This window comes from Hippopotamus amphibius, chromosome 11, assembly GCF_030028045.1.
Source record: "Hippopotamus amphibius kiboko isolate mHipAmp2 chromosome 11, mHipAmp2.hap2, whole genome shotgun sequence".
In the NCBI taxonomy this organism is placed as follows: Eukaryota; Metazoa; Chordata; class Mammalia; order Artiodactyla; family Hippopotamidae; genus Hippopotamus; species Hippopotamus amphibius.
In genome coordinates, this window is record NC_080196.1 from 91,079,051 (window position 1) to 91,099,250 (window position 20,200).

At 43.1% G+C, this 20,200-nt stretch overlaps 1 protein-coding gene across 1 annotated transcript in view; it reads right to left on the minus strand.

The window, feature by feature from the left end:
* The window catches only part of MYO5B (myosin VB), a 340,872-nt gene that overhangs the window by 166,117 nt on the left and 154,555 nt on the right, over positions 1-20,200 (minus strand). The window lies entirely within an intron of this gene.

Sequence of the window (20,200 nt, forward strand, 5' to 3'; positions counted from 1 at the left end):
CAAGTGCTACAGGCTCCAGGACTGGGAAGCTTATCTGGTCAACCTGCTCAGCAACCACAATTTGGTGCATTTCGCTGAGCCATTTTCAGGCTTTCTGACTAGTGGAGAAGGGACGTAGGGAAAGGGCCAAAGATGGAAGGCATCAGGCCAGTGCGCAAGGCCTTCAGAATCCAGGAAATCAAGATCAGAGAGCTGGGCAACCTTGAGCTTGAGATGAGTCCTGCTGCTCAGCTGCTCAAATGTTTCTTCTTTAATCCCCCTCTCTTCTTGCTTCATTTCTTTGCTGTGGCTGACTCTCAATTCCACCAACCTATATATTAGCCCAGGATCTAGTCCTATATGAACCCAGGACCTAAATGCTTTCTTTCTAAATCCTCATTTTATATTTAATGAAGCTTAAATTTATAAACCTGGCTTATGACTTGGAGAAGCCCTCTCTTTTAAATAATAAGGTAGATTTACATGCATATTGGCTAGCACGTGTGGTATTGAACTCTTCTCTAGGTAGTGTGCACCTACTGAAATACAAACAAATCTTTTTTTTGGACAGGATTCTTCGCAACATAATATGATGTTATGTTAGCTGCCTCCCTGCCCTCATCCTACCTATCTCAACCTTATTTTATCAAGTTAGTATGATGGTATCAAGTGATACCATCGAAGAAATGTACTTCCTGTTCACCTTCTCTAAAACAGCATCTCTAAATCTGCTTTCTATCTTTTTTTTAAAATTTGGGGATAACACTTTTACTGAGATATAATTCAAATAGCACACAATTCACCCATTTAAAGTGTACAATTTAATGGTTTTTAGTATGTTCACAGAGTTGTGCAGCCATCACCAAAATAAACTTTAGAACTTTGTCATCAGTTCAAAAAGAAGCTCTCTGGAATAGGGACACAGATGTAGAGCACAAACATAGGGACACCAAGTGGGGAAAGCAGGGGGGGTGGGGTTGGGGGGGAATGAATTGGGAGATTGGGATTGCCATATACACATTACTAATAAGAAAAAAAATATCAAATTGTATACTTTAAATATATGCAGTTTATTGTATGTCATATTGTATCTCAATAAAAGTTCTTAAAGAAAAAAAAAAGCTGCCTGCCTATTATCAGTCACTTCCCATCAGCCCCCAAACCCTAGGCATTCACTAATCTACTCTCTGTCTCTACTGGTTTCCCTTTTCTGAACTTTCATATGAATGGAATCATATATGACCTTTTGACTGGCTTCTTTCATTTGGTAGAATGTTCTCAGAGTTTATCCATGTTGCATGTGTCAGTTCTTCATTCCCTTTTATGGCTGAACAATATTCCATTGTATGGGTACACCACTTTGTTTATTCATTCTTCAGTTGGAGGACATTTGGGTTGTTGCCACTTTTTGGCCATTATGGGTAAATAGAAATATTCATGTACAGTGTTTTGTGTGGACGTTTTAATTTTTCTTGGGTTATAACAGTAGCTTTGTGGATTTTCTTGAAGGATAGCCACTGAAAATCCCCTTTACTTTGAGCTGATCAGAATCTGTTAAAATATGAGACACAGTATACTATTCAGGGACAATTCCAATCACTTTATTCCCCAATAAATTATGTTTGGTAATGTTTTTAATCAGCCAAGATGGAGTAGAAATCCCTTAATTCTGAGGTGTTTTAGCTGACAAATAAAATAGTACACCTTTTACTTCAAATATTTATCAAATAAAACACTAAGAAAAAAACCTGGATATCCCTTTCTGTAGACTGATTTGACTTCCCTAACTCCTAAAAAATGCCAAAACATTAAAATTTAAATTCTGGAAAATTCAAGCATCTCTTAACAGGGAATTCAGTCTCAGGATTTTAATATGACTATTTTGGTAGTTCTTTTGTTTCTGTTTTTTGCATCTGACCTCAAATATGAGTTCAAATGGGCTGCTTTAAGAGTGTTTTTTTTCCTTCAGTCACTCATATCCTTTTGCTTGATGATACTTCTACGCTTTTCAGTTTACCTTCCTTATGCTGTGAAGAACTTTACGTCTCCATGTAGCATCTTCCTTTAAAAGATATGTTGTTTGAAAAATTATATCCTCACAAAAACCCGCACCCGGATGTTTCCAGCAGCTTTGTTCATAATTGCCAAAACTTGTAAGCAACCAAGATGTCCTTTAGCAGGTGAATGGATAAACTGGTAGTTTATATCCATTTCTGGTAGTATATCCAGAAAACGGAATATTAATCAGTGCTAAAAAGAAATGAGATACCAAATGGTGAAAAGACATGGAGGAAACTCAAATGCATATGACTAAGCTAAAGAAGTCAACCTGAAAAGGCTTCGTACTGTATGATTCCAACTATATGACATTCTGGAAAAGATAAAACTATGGAGATAGTCAAAAGATCACTGGTTAACTGAGTTTGGGGAGATGAATAGGTGAAGCACAGAGGACTTTTCAGGACAGTAAAAATACTCTATACGATACCATAATGATGAATACATGTCAATATACATTTATCCAAACCCACATAGTATACAACATCAAGTGTGAACATCAAGCTAAGGTAAACTATAGACTTTGGTTGTGTGGTTATAATGTATCAATACAGGTTCATCAGAAGTAACAAATGCACCACTCTGGTGGTAGATGTGGATAAGGAGGGAGGCTATACATGTATGGGGACAGAGGATACATGGGAAATCTCTGTACCTTCCTTTCAATCTTGTTGTGAACCTAAAATTGTTCTAAAAAAATAGTCTTAAAAATAAAAGATATGTTAATATATTGATTTCTTAGATTGTTCATTTTCTGTATACTTTAAAATTCAATACAGAAATACGTCTAGAGGAGCACCTGAAATCTACAATAGCAACGTGAAGATACTGTTTAAATTGGATCAATATAATCGATCACGGAATGCTTCACAAAAATAATAATGGCAGCTCACTCTCATGCAGCACCTTCATTCCTAGGAATAAGACCCTATTCTTATTATCCCTTCATTGCAGATGAGGAAACAGACACAGAGAGCTTAGCTGACTTGCCTGAGGTCACACAACTAGGAAGTGGTAGCACGAGACAGACTGGCAGCTGGCTCCAGCACCCATGCTCTTAACCACTGCACCACGCGGTGCTTCCGAGATGAGGGGCCGTCGCTGTAGCGTGGCAGCATAACACAGCGGTTTTAGTGTGTAACCACTTCAACTACTCTCAGGCTAACAAACGGTGCATTTAATAAGTAGTTTTAAAGAATCATAAGGAAAGAAGTGGAAGAGAGAGAAAAGGGGATAGATACCCCAAAGTAGTCAAAGAGGTAGCACACTTTTTTCCTACTAGCTCAGATGAAGATCTATCCGCCAGTCTGCGTGCTCATCCAGCCTGCACTACTGTAGTTCACTTGTCTAAGGAAGAATAATATGAAACCAGGGCACGCTCTAGCGCCATTTATTCTCTACTTGGGAGAGAAAACATACAGACAGACACAATAGACCCCACAAGTAAAACTTGGTTGACATTTGAAAAAGGAATAGTTCATGAACACACTTTAAAAATATACTATTATCAAGTCAGAAAGAGAAAGACAAATATTGTATGCTAACTCATATATACGGAATCTAAAAATGGTACTGATGAACTCAGTGACAAGAACAAGGACGCAAATGCAGAGAATGGACTGGAGAACTCTAGGTTTGGGGGGGCGGGGGATGAAGGGGAAGCTGAGACGAAGCTAGAGAGTAGCACAGACATATATATACTACCAACTGCAAAATAGATAGCCAGTGGGAAGTTGTTGTATAACAAAGGGAGTTCAACTCGAGGATGAAAGATGCCTTAGAGGACTGGGACGGGGAGGGTGGGGGGGACTCAAGGGAGGGTGGGGGGGGGGTCGAGGGAGGGAGGGAATACGGGGATATGTGTATAAAAACAGATGATTGAACTTGGTGTACCCCCAAAAAATAATAAATAAATTTAAAAAAAAATAAAAAAAATAAAACAACCCTAAAAAATATATATATATATACTATTATCAAGCAGTTAGTGGACAAACTCTAACCTTTTACACAAAATAAACTTTTGGAAGTCACAGTTCTTGATGTTTTCCTTTATAACTTTTAAAAGATGAGCTAAAGGGTTGTTATTAAACAACAAGAGAGAAGGCACAGAGCACCCGGGGCCTGAGCCTGCCTGTCACCTTCCTGCCTTCTTCCCATATCATTACAGAATCCACCCACTTGCCCTACCCATGCTGGCCACTCTGTTGTTCTGAAACTCATTCTCTGCAGTTCTGGATTTATCCTTCTCTTCACAACTCACCTGTTCTGTGGTCCAGTCTCAGAGGCCAGCATTCAGCTGGCCATTTCTTTGAGAAAAGTCTCACATTCATTACATGGCTTAATCCAATGTCCCTCTTGGTCAAGCATAAGGAGCTCTGGACCCGAGGTCATCCTCAGTTCATGTCAGCATAGACAGACAGACAGACCCATACATACATACATACACACACACACACACACACACACACACACACACACACACACACACACACACACACACACACACACACACACACACACACACACCCTGGGCAAATCTGTGGGTCTGACTGTGGCCCAGGGAGCTGGCCTTTCCACTGAAGCTTAGGAGGACCCCTGGGCTTGTGATCTGGTACCCTGGGGCCTCAGCACAAATTCAGTGCAGGGCCTGGCAAGTCCTCTTTCCTCCTTGGCACTCAATTTCATCTTCTGTAAAACAAATGAGTTAGACAGAAAAATATCTAAGCATCCTTGCAGCTGTCGAAGTTTGATTCTCTCTCTCTCTCTCCTGGTCTCTCTATCCCACCTACGACAAGTGCAAGGGGACCTGGGTGAGTGAGAGTCTGTGGTCACTGACCAGGTAGAGGCTTCAGGTCCCAGAGATGTGATACCGACGACTCTGTCTTCAACACCACACTCCAGCTCACCAAGTGCACCTGCCACAGGGTCCTTTGAAAACGCTGCAGGGCTGTTGCCACTCTTTAGTCATCTGTCCCTTGAGAGATGGTCATCTCATCTGGCCGCCCACCTGCCTTTGCAGTGACTGTGCATCAGTTAGCTCATGGCGCACATGGCAGGTTCAGGTCCAAGCTTTCCTCTCCCCAAGTACATGTGACTTATTCCTATCCCCAGGATTTCCCCAGGTACATCTACGTTATGAGAGACATTACAAAATCCACATGTTATTCATCCAACATGTCAGTACCTAACATGACAGGAATCTTAGCAATTGAGGGAGGTTTTTTCCTCCCTTTCCCTAACAACTAGAGGATCCTACCTTCTTGGAGGTAAATTTCATCTTCTGAGCTCTAGATCCCACCCCCATGCCTGGGATTCCACTCTACCAGTTATCTCCTTTCTCTGTCTCCCAAACCCCTCCCAGCTGTCAGCCTCTCTCCCTCAACTGGCTCCTTCCCATCAGCATTTTAACATTCTCCCATCATTTAACTGAAAACACACACACACACTCCCTCCTCAGCAGCATGGAGGATGGGCTTGAGAGTTAAAAAAAAAAGAAACACAGGCAGGACTGAGGCCCGTTCAGAGGCTGCAGCAGTGACCTAAACAGAATATGAGGTCCTGAACTCAGGCCGTGGTGGCAGAAATTGGAGACATTAGACTCGAGCTGCATTTGAAAGTTGTGACCTACATGACATTTTCTCTCTCAGATACTATGTATATTTTAATAGTTTTTTGAGTCATAGCTGAGAAGTCGGGTAACACTTTAAATAAAGTGATAGGCCAGGGAGGTAGATATTTTTAGGCAGGAGAATCTTTGGTCAGCCGTCTAATTAATATTACATAGTTACTCGTCTACTCTGGGAATTTAAAGGGCGGCTGTCATCTCCAGGGCAGAAACTTTGGTACCCATAGCACTCCTGTAGGTCCACCCAGAAGTTGCCCACGTGCACAGAGATGGGGTACATCAAGTGTGCAGAGACATGATGAGAACAGGGAAGAACAAAGAATTATTTGCCTGAAACCCACTGCTGGCTCTGCACTCAGAGCACATACATGGAAATCCACCAAGGATGAATTATCATCTGCTCTATAGTCATCCACAGAGAGCAGTCCAGGTGGCCAACAGGTCTCCTGGCAGACACTGTCATTCAACAACCATGAAAACTTCCCATCAGATGGAACAAATTCATTAGTACAAGCCCAGCATCCCTGTGGGAGGACAGCTAGAAACCCAGGTTCTCCAGATTCAGCCATACAGAGACACAGAAGGAGAAGAGAACAACAGGAGCCCTGGAGCAGCAGCAGGAGAATTGGTTTCAGCACCAGTTCTGTCACTCACGAGCTTGGCAACTCTGGCCAAGCCCCTCAAAGCCTCAGCTCGCAATAGCCTACCCTTCTACACTCCTTGAGTTTCAGTGAGGAGCCAGGAGATAAGGGAGACAACAAAGGCCTGAAAACTAAAGGACAGCGTAAATGTGAGTGTTGCAAAGAATATTAAAGATCATTTTGAGCATTTGGGGCAGAGAAATGGGAGGCAGGAGGGCAGGCAATTCTTAGATGCACAGGACTGCCCTGCCGTTGCAGGCTGCACCAGATTCCTAACCAACATCCAGTCAAGGCAGCAGCCCAATCAGTGCACTGCCCAACCAGCACAGTACTCCACACCCCACCCCATTTGTGCCAAACCAAAATCTTACATACATTTTTAACTGCCCTCCACAAGGAGGCATCACCCCATCACTTTTTTTTCCCCATCACTTTTGATCACCCCTTCTTCTAGCTTCTTCTTCCTTCACCAGATCTTCAAATGCTCAATTTCCTCAGGATTAGATCTAAGAACTTTTCTTAACAACCTCTCCCAGAATAACACCATCCACCCCCAAGGCTTTAAGTCACACCTGTAGGCGAAGACCTCTCAACTCCAGCACAGACTCAATTACTAGATAGCTCTACTTGGAGGTCAGGGGTGGGGGATTGTGAATGAAACGGTTTCCAAATAAAATCATTTTCAACCTTCCAGAGTATCTCCTACTCCCTTCCTCCATCTTCCTAGTCTCATCAGATAGAATTTCTGTCTACCCAGTTTCCCAAGCCAGAAACCCAGGAATCATCTTTTCCAGGGAGGCAGGGTACCAAAGTGGCCAAGAGCAGGGTTTGGAATTAGGTGGCCCAGGTTCATATCATTTCTGCCAGCTATGTGCCTTAGGCAAGATGCATGACTTCTGTGATTCCACTGACAAACCTATAAAATTGAGTTAGTGCTGCAATAAGAATTAAGTAATGCTATACATCACTTATGATCTTAAGGAACATTCCATATTGTTATTATGTATATCAACAAAGTAGGGAAATGTTTCTGAGTTGCACTAATAAACTTTTCTCTTTTACATTTCTTTTACATGGCATTCTCCTTCCTCAACTCAAACCATTACTTCATCTCAGGAGGATTAGGATGATTACAACAGGAAGGCAAAGACAAAAGAAAAGTGCCAAAGTTCAAGATTTTCAAGTACCAGCATGGTAATTGTCTTGAAATTCTGCCTGCTGCTGTGGAGAAATGAATTAAAAGTTGGTTAAATTTCCATTCCGAGATCAAGAGCCAGCCCTGGGGCAAAGTGAACCTCAGTTTCACTATAAATCATAGACAAAGAGAACTCGGGATGTGAAGTGAGGGGAACTGGGAGAGACTTCTGGTGTGATGAGAGGAGCATGGAGGAAGGTATGCAGCAAAACCAAGAGAAGCAAGCAGTGTCATTTCTAACTTGGGCTCTTTACCCCCCACTTCTTGGCTTAGGGGAACCCTGGACCAGCCTAAGGAAGAAGCCAAGCCTCAAAGGGAAAGCCCAAGTTCAGCTTTGGTATCCTTGATTTAAGACTAACCGCATGCCAGTATTGGTGGAGGAGGAAAGGGATGTCTCATAGGATGACGATGATGGAAAGCGAAATTGGCTTATTCCTCAAAACTTAGAAGCATCTTCCAAATGACTTCTTCAAGTGTAAACCACTCATTCTCTTCTTACAGACCTCCTAAGAGAGAAACTCTGCAGTGTCTTGTGAAACAGTCATTTTGGTTTAGTACCATGACAGGAAAGACATCTTCGATTAGTTCTGAAAACAATGCATCATCAGCCCAACTCAGTGAGAGAGGAAAGAGCACAGGAGGAAAACCTGGATGCTAAAATGGACAATGCCACTTAGCGATGTGATCTGGACAGGGTCTACAACCATGGTGGGTCACAACGTACCTCACAATGGTTGTATCAAACTGTGATCATCATCCAGGACCACAGCGTGGATATGAAGCACTGGAGGATTTTGGTTGACTCATTACCAACCATCACAGCAAGAAGCCATTAGTAAACGTCTATTAATGCAGCACCCAAGTATTCACATCCCAGGAACAGGAGATCGCCACAATTCCTTCTCTGGTCAGTCTGGATCTAAACTCTTGGCTTAATTACAGAGGCCACATTTCATGGGGCATATTGAAAAATTGGAATATATCCAAAGGAAGTCAATCAGAATTCTGAACTGTCACACGAGGAATGCTAGCTGGACACGAGCCTAGCTTAGAGAAGAAAAGACAGAAGGTGCGTTCCCAGACCAATCCGTTCTGGTGGCTGCTCCAGAAAAGAGGCAGGAACTAGGGTGGGAATAAGTGACAGTAAGATATCTGCTCACCTCTGAGTTTCAAACAGTGGAATGAGGGGGACTAGAAGTTTCCAGAAAGACTGGGTACCACAACATGAAGTTGCTGAAACAGAACCCCCATCTTAGAAGGTTTGACCTCAAAAGTCCTCCAGCTCCAAGTAGGTAACTCTTAGTCATTCCATGCATTTCACGAACATATACTCTGAAAAGTAACATAAGAGGATCTACAAATATAAGCAAGTAAATATGTACAGCATTGTAGAAATGACAATCTCATACAGCTGGGAAGAAAAACCTCTGCTTTGGATTGCTGAGCTAGAGTTCCTACACATCAGGCAATTACGATGGATCAATATGTACGATGACAAATGGAATAAAACTCTAGGAGCCCAACGACCCAGTGAGGGAAGCAGAACCAACTGGAATGAGCATATATCGATCCCCAATATCTTAACTGAAGATTGGTACTCCACATTTAAGCTAAATGCAGCTAGACTTCACACAGTTCACACACCTATATTAACAGGTCCCCAGTAACCTCTCAGCAAGCACAAGGTTAGGGGTACAGTACTGTGAGCTACTAAGGATAACTAATGAGAAGTCGCTGGATACTAGGATGTCCCCCCGCTCTTTATCCCTCTGCTGCTAGGTACAAGACATTTTCTAAAAAGACATCCCACGCTTCTAAGTACTCTCGGTACTTGCTCTTTTGAAGAGGGTTAATTCCCTTTTTAACCAAAACAGACATCTTTTTTAAAAGCAGGTCATTGATCATGAGGCATTTTGCTCTCTAGTTCTGGGAATACAGAGGACTGAATTAATTTCCATCATCTTTTGGCTGTAGGTGCCCCGCCTCTGACTTCCAAAATCATTGCTCTATCATGGGGACAGGAGCCAGGCAGACTCAAAAAGCATTTGCTTTTAAATCTGTCTGCTGTGCTTCTAAAGGACATAAACACAGGGCTTTCTCCTGGATGTGCTGCATGGCCTGTAGGCTTTCTACAACCTTCCAGGTGCACAGAAGAGTCCCCTCACTTCCCAAAGCTCTGCTGTTGACTAAGACCAGGTGGATCGCCTGAGTTACACAGGTGGTTTCAGCGAGGTTCTCAACCCTGCTTCACTAAGATAGCACCCGGGAGTGTTTATATCAACACCTGAGCACCATCGGATTCTCTCAGCCTCTGGGGGTGAGGCCTGGCCATGGGTGGTGTGGAACCTTCCTGGTGATTCTCCTGTGCAGCCAGCGCTGAGAATCACTGCAGGAAAAGCTATGTATCTGCTACATTTGGAGAAGCCTCTACCTTCTAACAGACTATCAAAATCTGTAATGTCTTTCCTTGATCAAAGTCTACTCTCAGATCCTTAATTCATACTGAGATGCTAAAAGCAACCAAGCAGAGCTTAAAGACCAAGGAGAGACTATTATAACCTGTGACACGGATTCTTTTCGTGAGCACCAGTTCTGAATCCCCCCCGTCACAGAGATTCATCTACTCTAAAAGTTTCCCAAACACTTTTCCAAAGACTTGCTACTTTCTGAATCAGTTGTAGAGCTTTTTAAAACAATAATTTGGTTTCGCCCTTGAAACTCTGATTCAGTAAAGCAGATGTGGGGGGTGGGGGGAGGGGGGGGTTCCTCCATGATTCTGAAATGGAGCCAGCTGGGGGAACCTCTGCTTACTCCCTCCATGGGCAAGGCCAGTACTAGGATTCAATTCTAACAATTTATCTGCATTATAAAGGACCTCCCCAAGATCTTCTTCTTTTTCTTTTTTTAAGACAAAACACCGTTCACTGTTGTACACCTATGTCCTAGTGTAATCAAAGAGCTACTAAAAGAGCAGTGCTCTTTAACCCAGTCTAGAAAAGTGACACTGATAGAGGAATGATGGCCATGCACTCCTTATACATCTCCCTTGATGGGGGTGTCTTGCACTGAGCTAGCCACCTTCTCTCACCTTCCTCCCACTGGAGCACACTGATAAGAACTACAGAAGCGGGCTGGAGGACAGATTCCCTCTGTGGACCATGAACTAGTCCACAAAGACTACTGCATCTATGGCTCTAGACACTGCCCTAGACTTGAAACTAGTCCTCTCCTTTTCCCTATCTATTAGGAAAAATATGAGCAAGCTCCCTCTGAAAGTATTCATAAATTACTTTCTGCGCTACTGTACTAATACATTGTGCATATTATAAGAGATTACACCAACAGAATTTTAACTATTAAAAGAGTGTGAAAAATAAAGTTCTAATATTTTCTTCCCACACTCCAGTGACTCTTCCAAAAACCAACGTACCCCCAGCAGTCTGAAGACTGCTGCTCTAACCTGACACACCACCGCAGGGACGAGAAGTGACTGAATCTCACTTCCACCCACTTGGGAAAAGCTGCTTTCCGGCCTCCACCACGTGCTCAGTTAGTGCTATCGGGCAGCCTGTCTCTCAAGCAACTGCCTATAAAAACAATCGAACAATTGCTCGGTTCCTGCAGTGTAATGTATTACTTTCATTTTGCTTAAGCTTAGAGATGCCATCACCGAAGGGAAGTGGTGTCCACATTCTAATGCTATTCTAGGGGCTGCTGAGTCAGTAACAGTGCAACTTCACTCTAAAATCAAAACTCAAAGCTGTTGGTTTTCTGTATATGACAAAAAATAGGTTTAGATGTAGTGTCGTGGCTGTCATATTTCCTCTAGACAGACTGGCAACCACCTATAAATTTCTGTAATCCTAATTTCAAACACAAGCCTATAAAAGAGCCCAAAGGAACACTGCTAATCACATGGAATGGCCAGTCTTCTTACCATTCCCATGACCCTGAAGGACCATCTGTTCTCTGAGGGCAACCTATAAAGGGAATCCCACTCTGCACGGCCTCTTTCCAGCACTTCTTTCCTTTGGCCACTATGAAATGTAATGACATTTCTTATCAGATCATCAGTGTTATTTATCACCAGATTATCACTACCACCACTGTATCAGACACTTACTGAATACGTACCCTGTGCCAGAAATCATTCTAAGCACTTTTCATTTATCAACTCATTTAATTCTAACAATCTGGTGATTCAGACACTGTATTAATCCCCATTTTAAAGATGCAGGCACTGGTGCCAAGAGCGGTTAACTGGCTTGCCAAGGTCACACAGCTCCTATGTTCTGAGAACCCAGGTAGTCCTGTCCCTGGACGCCAGTCCGCCTCGCTTCACAGCATCTTCCTTTCCTACCAAGCCTGAGCACATTAACAGATGAGGTCCACAGTCACTCTGTCTTTTGGGATATAAATGTAAAAATATGCAGTTAAAAAAGAAAAAGAGTAGCTAACGTAGCGTGAAAGGCATTGTCATGATGTAAACAGAAATGCCGTTTCATCCTGCTAGGCTTCATATTTTATTAGCTTTTTTCACTGAACATTATTTCAGACACCCTGTAAAACGAAATCTTATTCACATGTCAGCATCACTATGAATTCCAAAAGCAGCCCCTGTAGGTGACGAGTGTGACTCTGACACCAGAGCCAAGCTGCATAACGAGAACATGGGAGGAACGCTCGAGAGCACGTCCATTGGGCCCTGCCTGGTGTGGGACCGCTACTCAGACTGCCACCATTTCTTACAACGACCCAGGCAGGGAAGTACATGCATGCATCCTCTTTTGAGGAAATGGAGGTGCCTGAGGTGAAAGAATGTGACCGGGGAAACACGGGAAGGAAGCAGCGCGGCTGAGGTGCTAACTGGGGTCTGGCTTGCCCACCAGCTCAGACGTGAGCCCCCCGAGAGTCACACCTGACCAACCCAGGGTGCACAGGTTTTAACACGATTTAAAATTCAGGTAAGGATCTGACCAAATTTTTATTTCTATTAGGTTAAATGATCAGTTCTTAGTAAAAGAACTGCTCCCAGCATGTTCTAGGAATCCAGCCAGATAAACACCTCCTAATCAATAGATAAGGACAGAAGCAAAAGATGTGTTAAATCTGCACGTGCATTAAGCCGCTGAGACCTAAAATAGCAGATGTAAAAACCAAGATTCAAAGAGATACCCTGGAATAATGGAACACGGGGACAAAAGGTGAAACTTAATACAGGTAACTGTGAATCCTGCTCAGCACATAAAAAATCAACTGTGCAAGTTGCAGAATGAGGGCAACATATGTTAAAAGAAGTTTGAATTTATAGTGACAGAAAGTAGATCAGTGGCTACCTGGTGGTGGAGGGGCAGATTTCAAAGAAACAGGAGGAAACTTTTGGAAGTTAAGCAGATGTCCATTGTCAAGATCATGGTGATGGTTTCGTGGGTGTATGTATATGTCAAAGCCTGTCAAACGCTATGTGCAATTTAATGTGTGTAATACACTTTCAATAGGTGCAGCTTATTGCCAGTCAATTAAATCTCATTACAGTGGTAGTAAAATAAATCTGTGCATATGTGGGCGGGGGGGGGGGGGGACAGGAATTTAACAGCTTGCAAACTTAGTAAAAATCAGCAATAAGAAATGCCTGCCAAGTCAGTGCAATTGTAGGCTCTGTAACAGAAATTCTGTGTAAGGAGGCAGACCGCATTCAGAGACCACGGATATCAGAGACCACGGATGGTGCCCAGGGGTGACCCACAACGGGAGAGGGGCTAAAAGCCACGCTCAGGAGGCATGGCTGTGGGAGCCAGGATGCTCAGCCAGAGTGGGGGAGGGGCTGCCACGTGTAAGAAAACGCCCACTGTCTGGCATAGCTGCACAGGACAGAGCTCAGACCCACTCCCGAGTGAAGGCAACCAGAGATGAGCAGAGCGCTGTGTGATGGAGAAATTCCCGACAATGAAAACGGTTAAAAATGGAACACACTTGAGAGACAGAGTTACGTGGACTAGCAATGGTCAAGCAGCACCCAAAGGACCAGTTGCTGGGGTGTGGTCTCCAGTGTCCCTACAGCTTAGCCAGTTCCTCCCAGATGACTGCAGGCCCTCTCCTTCTAACATGCTGTCATTCCCCAGGTAAGATAAAAAGTGATTATTAATAAAATGAAGTCTCTTTCAGCTCTATGGTTTTTTCTTTGGGACTTAACTAGCAGTAACATTCATGACCTCTGCAGTGTCACAGAAGACAGACAAAGGAAATGGTCCAGTCCTATTCTTTTCTAAATTCACAATTTTAAAAGGTTATGACACTATACACTTACTGTCAATTTCTTTTTCACATAGGGATGTCATAATTAGCCACATTCACTGCAACTTTCCCCTACACTCAAATCTAAATCATATAACTAGAATTTTAAACAGGGTAGGTAGAAATATAAAGAAACTCTACAATCTAAGAGATTATAAAGGATCAAATGATGCTATCAACCTCAGTGCTGGGGCACCCCATGGGGAGGGAGAGGGGTGTATACAGGCATGTCTGAACAGGGAGGCACGGAGAGGAGAAAAGGGGAGCAGGGAAGAGTAGGTGCAGGAGAAGAGCCTGGGGAAGGCAGCACCCCGGGAAGAATCTGAACAAAGGGAACTACTCACGACATGTTCGAGAAATAAGAGAGAATGTCAGAAAGGGAAACAAAGTCATTCCTGTGTTCAGACACCTTGAACATCTCCTACACTTTGTCCTAAAGCACCCTAGTGCTGACTAGTCCTGAATCATAATGAATGGGAAGGAAAGCAAAGCTGCATCCAAAAGTCAGAGCTGAATGAAGTCATGGCTTCAGACTTTATTGTAAAAATCCAGCAAGTCACTGCTCCCTAACCACTGACCTCCCCAGTGACGCTGTCACTCATTGTGTTCAATGACAGCCAAGGAAGCTGTCCATCAGCTTTAACATCAGCTCCCCAATTTTCACAGCACTCAGTGGCTTTTAAAGGTTCCCCATGATCTCTCACAGGTCCAAGCCCCTCTCCCTGGGGGGGGCACTGTTCTCCTTAAAGGGTGAGGACACTGAGAACTACAGACCCAAAGGGTTTGTGCATGGACACACAGCAGGTGGGAGGCACATCGCCAGGGACAGACCCCTGGACACCCCCATACAGCAAACATCTTACAGAGAAAGAAAATCTGGCTCTGCTCTCATCACTGAAAACATGAGGTTCAATCAGAAAGTTCTCCACATCCCAAATTTCCCCAAACTATACAACCCAGAATAATAAACCTTTACATCAAAAAGGAAGGAAGAAACTGATATCATCCTAGTTAATACTTGATCTCAAAGCAAAGTGTGAATTTAGGTCACCTATGTGCAGTTCTTTTTATTATTTTATTTATTAAAATCATTCCCCCAAAGATCCAAATTCCACAGTCTACAGCCTAAAAGAGATCCTGAAGTCTCCTGAGTTGGCTCTTGTATATCCCCAGAGTATTCTACCCCAATGACTAGGAAGATAAAATTGTCAATTCTTTTTTTTTGACCTCCGAAGATGGAAAATGTAGAACTTCCCCATTTCCTCTTCCTTCTGCAACACATTTCCACAGTCAGGATTTCTCTGGAAGTGCCCCCACAAGTGGGGGCAGGTTTTAATCGGCCACCACAGGTGTGCCGAGCTGCACTTCCCCTCCCCAGGACCCCAGGCAGGAGCGGTCCCATCTTTCACTGTTAGTCACAGCTCAGCAGCACAGCAGAGCCAGATGGAAATGTGTGCGCTCTATTACCTTGGCTACCTGAGTAAATGAATTTGCTCTGCAGTGTCCCCACTCTCTTTCAGAAAAGAACACAAAAGCTCAAAAAAAAAAAAAAAAAAGGATCAGACACGGGGAGCACAATAAGATGGCCCAGACCCACCAGCAGATTTAGAAAATATACCAAAACTCTAACCTCACTCTGGAATTTAGACACTTTTGGAACATTAAGGAAAAAGGTCTATCCTTCGGCCCTCATGGCCCTGAGGACCAGATTCTGCTCTGTTCTGGGAAGACTACCTGGGGCCAATCGACAGGCACCAGGGATGGAGGGAGTACAGCTTCTCAGCCATTACAAAGAGCTTCCGGGGCAAACAGACCGGGTCTGAATTCCAGCTTCAGCAACTACTATCATTCATTACACAGAGGTCACTGAAACTGGCAAGGTATTTCCACAAGAATCTAAACTCCTCAAGGTATTTCTGCAAGCAGCTAAGCTCCTCATGAGGTGTTTTCATCCTTGGAAATGGTATAGGAATATGGAGAGAAGGAGGAGATTCTGAAATAGGACCCATCAGAGAAAAATTGGTCTTTGAACATCCCTGTGTCATATTATCTCTTTATCTAACAAGCTCTAAAATGTCTCCACTGCTCTAGGCATTTCCCAAAGAGTCCTTGAAAAGAGTTTTGTGTCTAAATATGATTTGCAAACCCAGCACAATGCGTCCCCATCTTGGAGACTCAGAACGCATGTCAACATAACTGCTCTGAGAAGCCCCCTGCCTTGAAGGCAGATGTTTCACTTGACTAATCCAAGGTTTCCACAAGTCATCTGACCATCTCTGTACCCTTTGTTAATAGAACACGCTTTTTTCCCAAAGTTCACCCCGGCTCTTCAGAAGCCTCCACAGTCTGGCCACCCTGTCTCTAACTGTACAGTCTACACCCCTCTACAGACCCACTTACCACATAGGTTAAGCTTTCCTGGGTGCTGTTCCCTGACCATGCCTTTTGTGAATAATAGCTTTTTTGAGATATAATTCAGAGAACACACAATTCACGCATTTTAAATGCACAACTCAATGGGTTTCAGTGCATTTTCAGGTTATACATCCATCCACACAATTACAGAAAATTTTCATCACCTGCCCCCCGTCACCACCAAAGGGAAAAAAAATACATACTCATTAGGAATCACTCCCCTTTACCCCTCAAACCTCCAGCCCTAGGCAAATACTAATCTACCACTCTATATATATTGGTCTATTCTGGACATTTCATATAAGTGGAGTCACACAATATGTGTTCTTTCATGTCTGGCTTCTTTCACGTAGCATGTTGTCAAAGTTCCTCCCCGTGGTACCATGTATCAGTACTGTGTTCATTTTTGTGTGCCAAGTAATATTCCACTATATGGTTATAACACATTTTATTGATCCATTGGTCAGTGGATGGATATTTAGGTTTTTCCCACCTTTTGGCTACTGTGAGTAATTCTGCTATGAATGTTTGTGGATAAGTTTCTGTGTGAATGTGTCTTCATTTCTCTTGGGTACATATCTAAGTAGAATTGCTGAGTAACTCTGCCTAACTTTTTGAAGAACTGCTAGACTATTTTATAAAGCAGCTGCACCATTTTACATTCCCACCGGCAGCATATGCTGATTCTAATTTCTCCATATCCTTGCCCACACTTGTTAGGTCTTCTCCATTACAGACATCCTAGGGGGTGTGAAACACTGTGTCACTGTGGTTTTGTGATCGTGTTTTTTGACGCTCCACTTTTGGGGTAATTGATCACTCTACTCCACCCACCTAAAGGTCTTCTTCTCACTCTACTTATCCTACCCACTCATCAAGATCCAGCTTAAATGCTACAGTTCTCTTGGACCAGGTATGACAAACAGCTCCAAACTCAATTCAAATGACACTAAGCATGGCTTCAATTTATACTTCCTACAGTTGCAGGCCTTTGGGCCTACTGTGTCCTCTCTCTCCAACCAGACTGTGGGTGCCTTAAGAAGTGGAGAGAGGTCTCACATTTCTTAAGTGTTCATTCAGGAAGGAGGCTGTCAAATAACATACTTCACAAACGTCGGCTGATGTGATTTAACACAGGAGCTGAGGCTAGAATCAGGGGAGGTAAAAATAAGGGAAAGGGCATTTTGGATTTCAAACTGGGAGGGAAGGGGCAGAAATAAAGTGGTGGTCAGTCCCCTTTCTCATGGGGAACTATAGGTTCTTACAGAGAAGACAGAATTCACAAATTTGATGTTTTATAGTACTTTAGCCTTTTTATTCACTGTGAATCTCCATTTACTCTCAAGTCTAGTCTTGAAGTCAACAGGGATAGGGACAGTGAACCAATCTTCTTGTTACTGTGTCACCTCATCCTTTCCACCCAGCAGAAGACTCTGCAGGAACTCTCAGGATGGGGATGAAGGTCTGGATTTATCCCTTCAAGCTTTGACAGACTCCCCTCACACAGTCAAAGCATCAAGAGTTGGAGAGTCCCTCTATTTTCAGTTTTTTAAGGAATCTCCATTCTGTTCTCCATAGTGGCTGTACCAGTTTGCATAGCTAATAAGGACCTACTATATAGCACAGGGAACTCCACTCAATACTCTATCACAGCCTATACGGGAAGAGAAATCTAAAAAAGAGTGGATATATGTATTTGTATAACAGATCCACCTTGCTGTACATCTGAAACTAACACAACATTGTAAATCAATTATACCCCAATTAAAAAAAAAAAAAAAGAGTTGGAAAGTCCCAGTGTGAACCACATCAAGAAAGAAAATCCTAGTCCCCAACGAATCAAGAGAAAGCATTGCTGAGTTCAAGGCCTTGAGCCAACTGAGTCATAGTCATCAAAGACTTGGAGTCATTAACTTTAGTTTCTGGTACCCTTTATTTTGCCCAGCTGTTATGAAAGCTCAGATTCAAAGAAAACTGTGTTGGACTGTGGCTACTTGATCCACATAACAATTATTTCAACAACTACTGACGAGACAGGAAGAGCACAACACAGTTGGCAAGTACTGTTAAATGAATGTGTTCTAGTATTCAGAGTTGACAGAGAAGGCCCATAATGGAAATACAGCAAAAACCATCCATGCATCTGACCCATGGGTCTCCCTCTTTCCCTGCAAAGTTTCTGCTGGGGCTTCTAATATGCCTCTCAGATCAATAGCAGAAACTCTGAGCTGCTGACAACACAGCTTATTCAAAAATAGCTCTCTCCTGTGGCCACGTGTGCTGGTCTTACACTTCTAATGCACGTTCATGAGCAAAAACTGCACAAGGATTTCAGCAAAATGATTTTGCTACACCCAGGGACTCAGTGGGTAAAACTATTATAAACCTTAAGACCTTAAAGAAAACCCTTAAGGAAACAATTCTTTATCCACCTTTAACGTCCAAACCCCTTAATCATCAAACGCATTACCCCAGGCAAGATCGTATCACCACCACCCTGGATGCCCACATCTGCCCATTCCCTCTAACGGGTGTGAACAAGGACCCAAACAAGTGAAATAACCCAAGAGTAGAATAACCATGAGCATGGCTTCAGGCATGGAAAGAAGAATGTAGGCATTTAATCAAGTGGATCTACGGTATGGATAAAACTGGAGGCTAGAAGTTTCTCAAAGCTATAGGGGAGCCTCAGGAAGTCTGATAAAGAAACGCAACTTCTGATACATCTGAGTGCAACTGGCTAGGACAGGAGAATGGGATAAAAAGCAAACATTAATGACATCTATGAAAGGACAAGTCTCAGGGAACTGGCAGAACTTTCAGCAAGGTATGAAGAACCAGGCCATACTCACCTTCCGTTTTAGAACCATAAAGAAACCATCCGTAAAGGAGGAAAGATAGTATTCTTCACATGAAGCAAATGAAGATTCAGCTTAAGTGATTCTCCCAAGACACAGAACCCTGTCCAGACCCCAGGTCTGCCTCCACTATGCACACACCTGAGCAGGGCCATGTGCTGCGTCACACTAGCCTTCATTCTTCTCCCCACGTGACGTGACCTTGAACCACACTTCAGTCCAGAGGTGTGCACCTCAACAGCTTACCAAGCTAAGTGACTCCAGGTCAAGCCCTGATGGCAGATGAACATAGTATGTGGTCCTCTTATGGCACCAGAGAGGAAAAAGGTCATGACCATCTTAGCTTCACAATCTATCACATTTTGGAGAAATAAAATGGTTGTGGATCATTCTACTTATTATATTGCTGTGTTCTGCAATCACTGCTTATATTGAATATGGTCATTGTGTATCTATAGGGAAGCAGACCTTTTATACTGATCTCCACAGCCAGTAATAAAACATTATAAATTAGTAAGGAAGCTTATATAACAGTTTTTCCTCATGGAAACTTTCAATGGGCTGAAAATTATATTCTGACATCCACTGAAGCACAGACCACCTTACATGGGATTCTCTCTCACTCCTCTCACTAAATTAGCCTAAGCAGCCCTCCTCCCCACAAAGGACTCCTACCTTTCCTGATAGCTCTGTAAGATGCTCTCTAGAGGAGGCAAGAAAGATTTAGCTGAAAGGATCCAGCATTTTACTATTCACTGGAAGGTGTTTTTCTTAAAGATGAAATTAACATTTACATCAGTAGACTCTGAGTAAAGCAGATGACTCTTCATAATGTGGGTGGGCCCCACCCAATCAGCTGAAGGCCATAAGAGAAAAAAAAATTAGATATTCCCACCAAAGATAATTGTGCCTGTAGACTTCCTTCAGACTCAGAATGCAGAGTCATCTTTCCCCTGGATCTCCAGCTCCCAGCCTACCCTGCAGATTTTGGACATGCCAAGCCCCCACAATTGCACACCACACACACATACTCCATATTGGTTCTGTTGCCCTGCAGAACCCTGACTAATATGCCCACCTAGCCCACCTTCTGATGAGACTGACCTGTACCTATCTTTCAGAGTTAGAAAAAGAA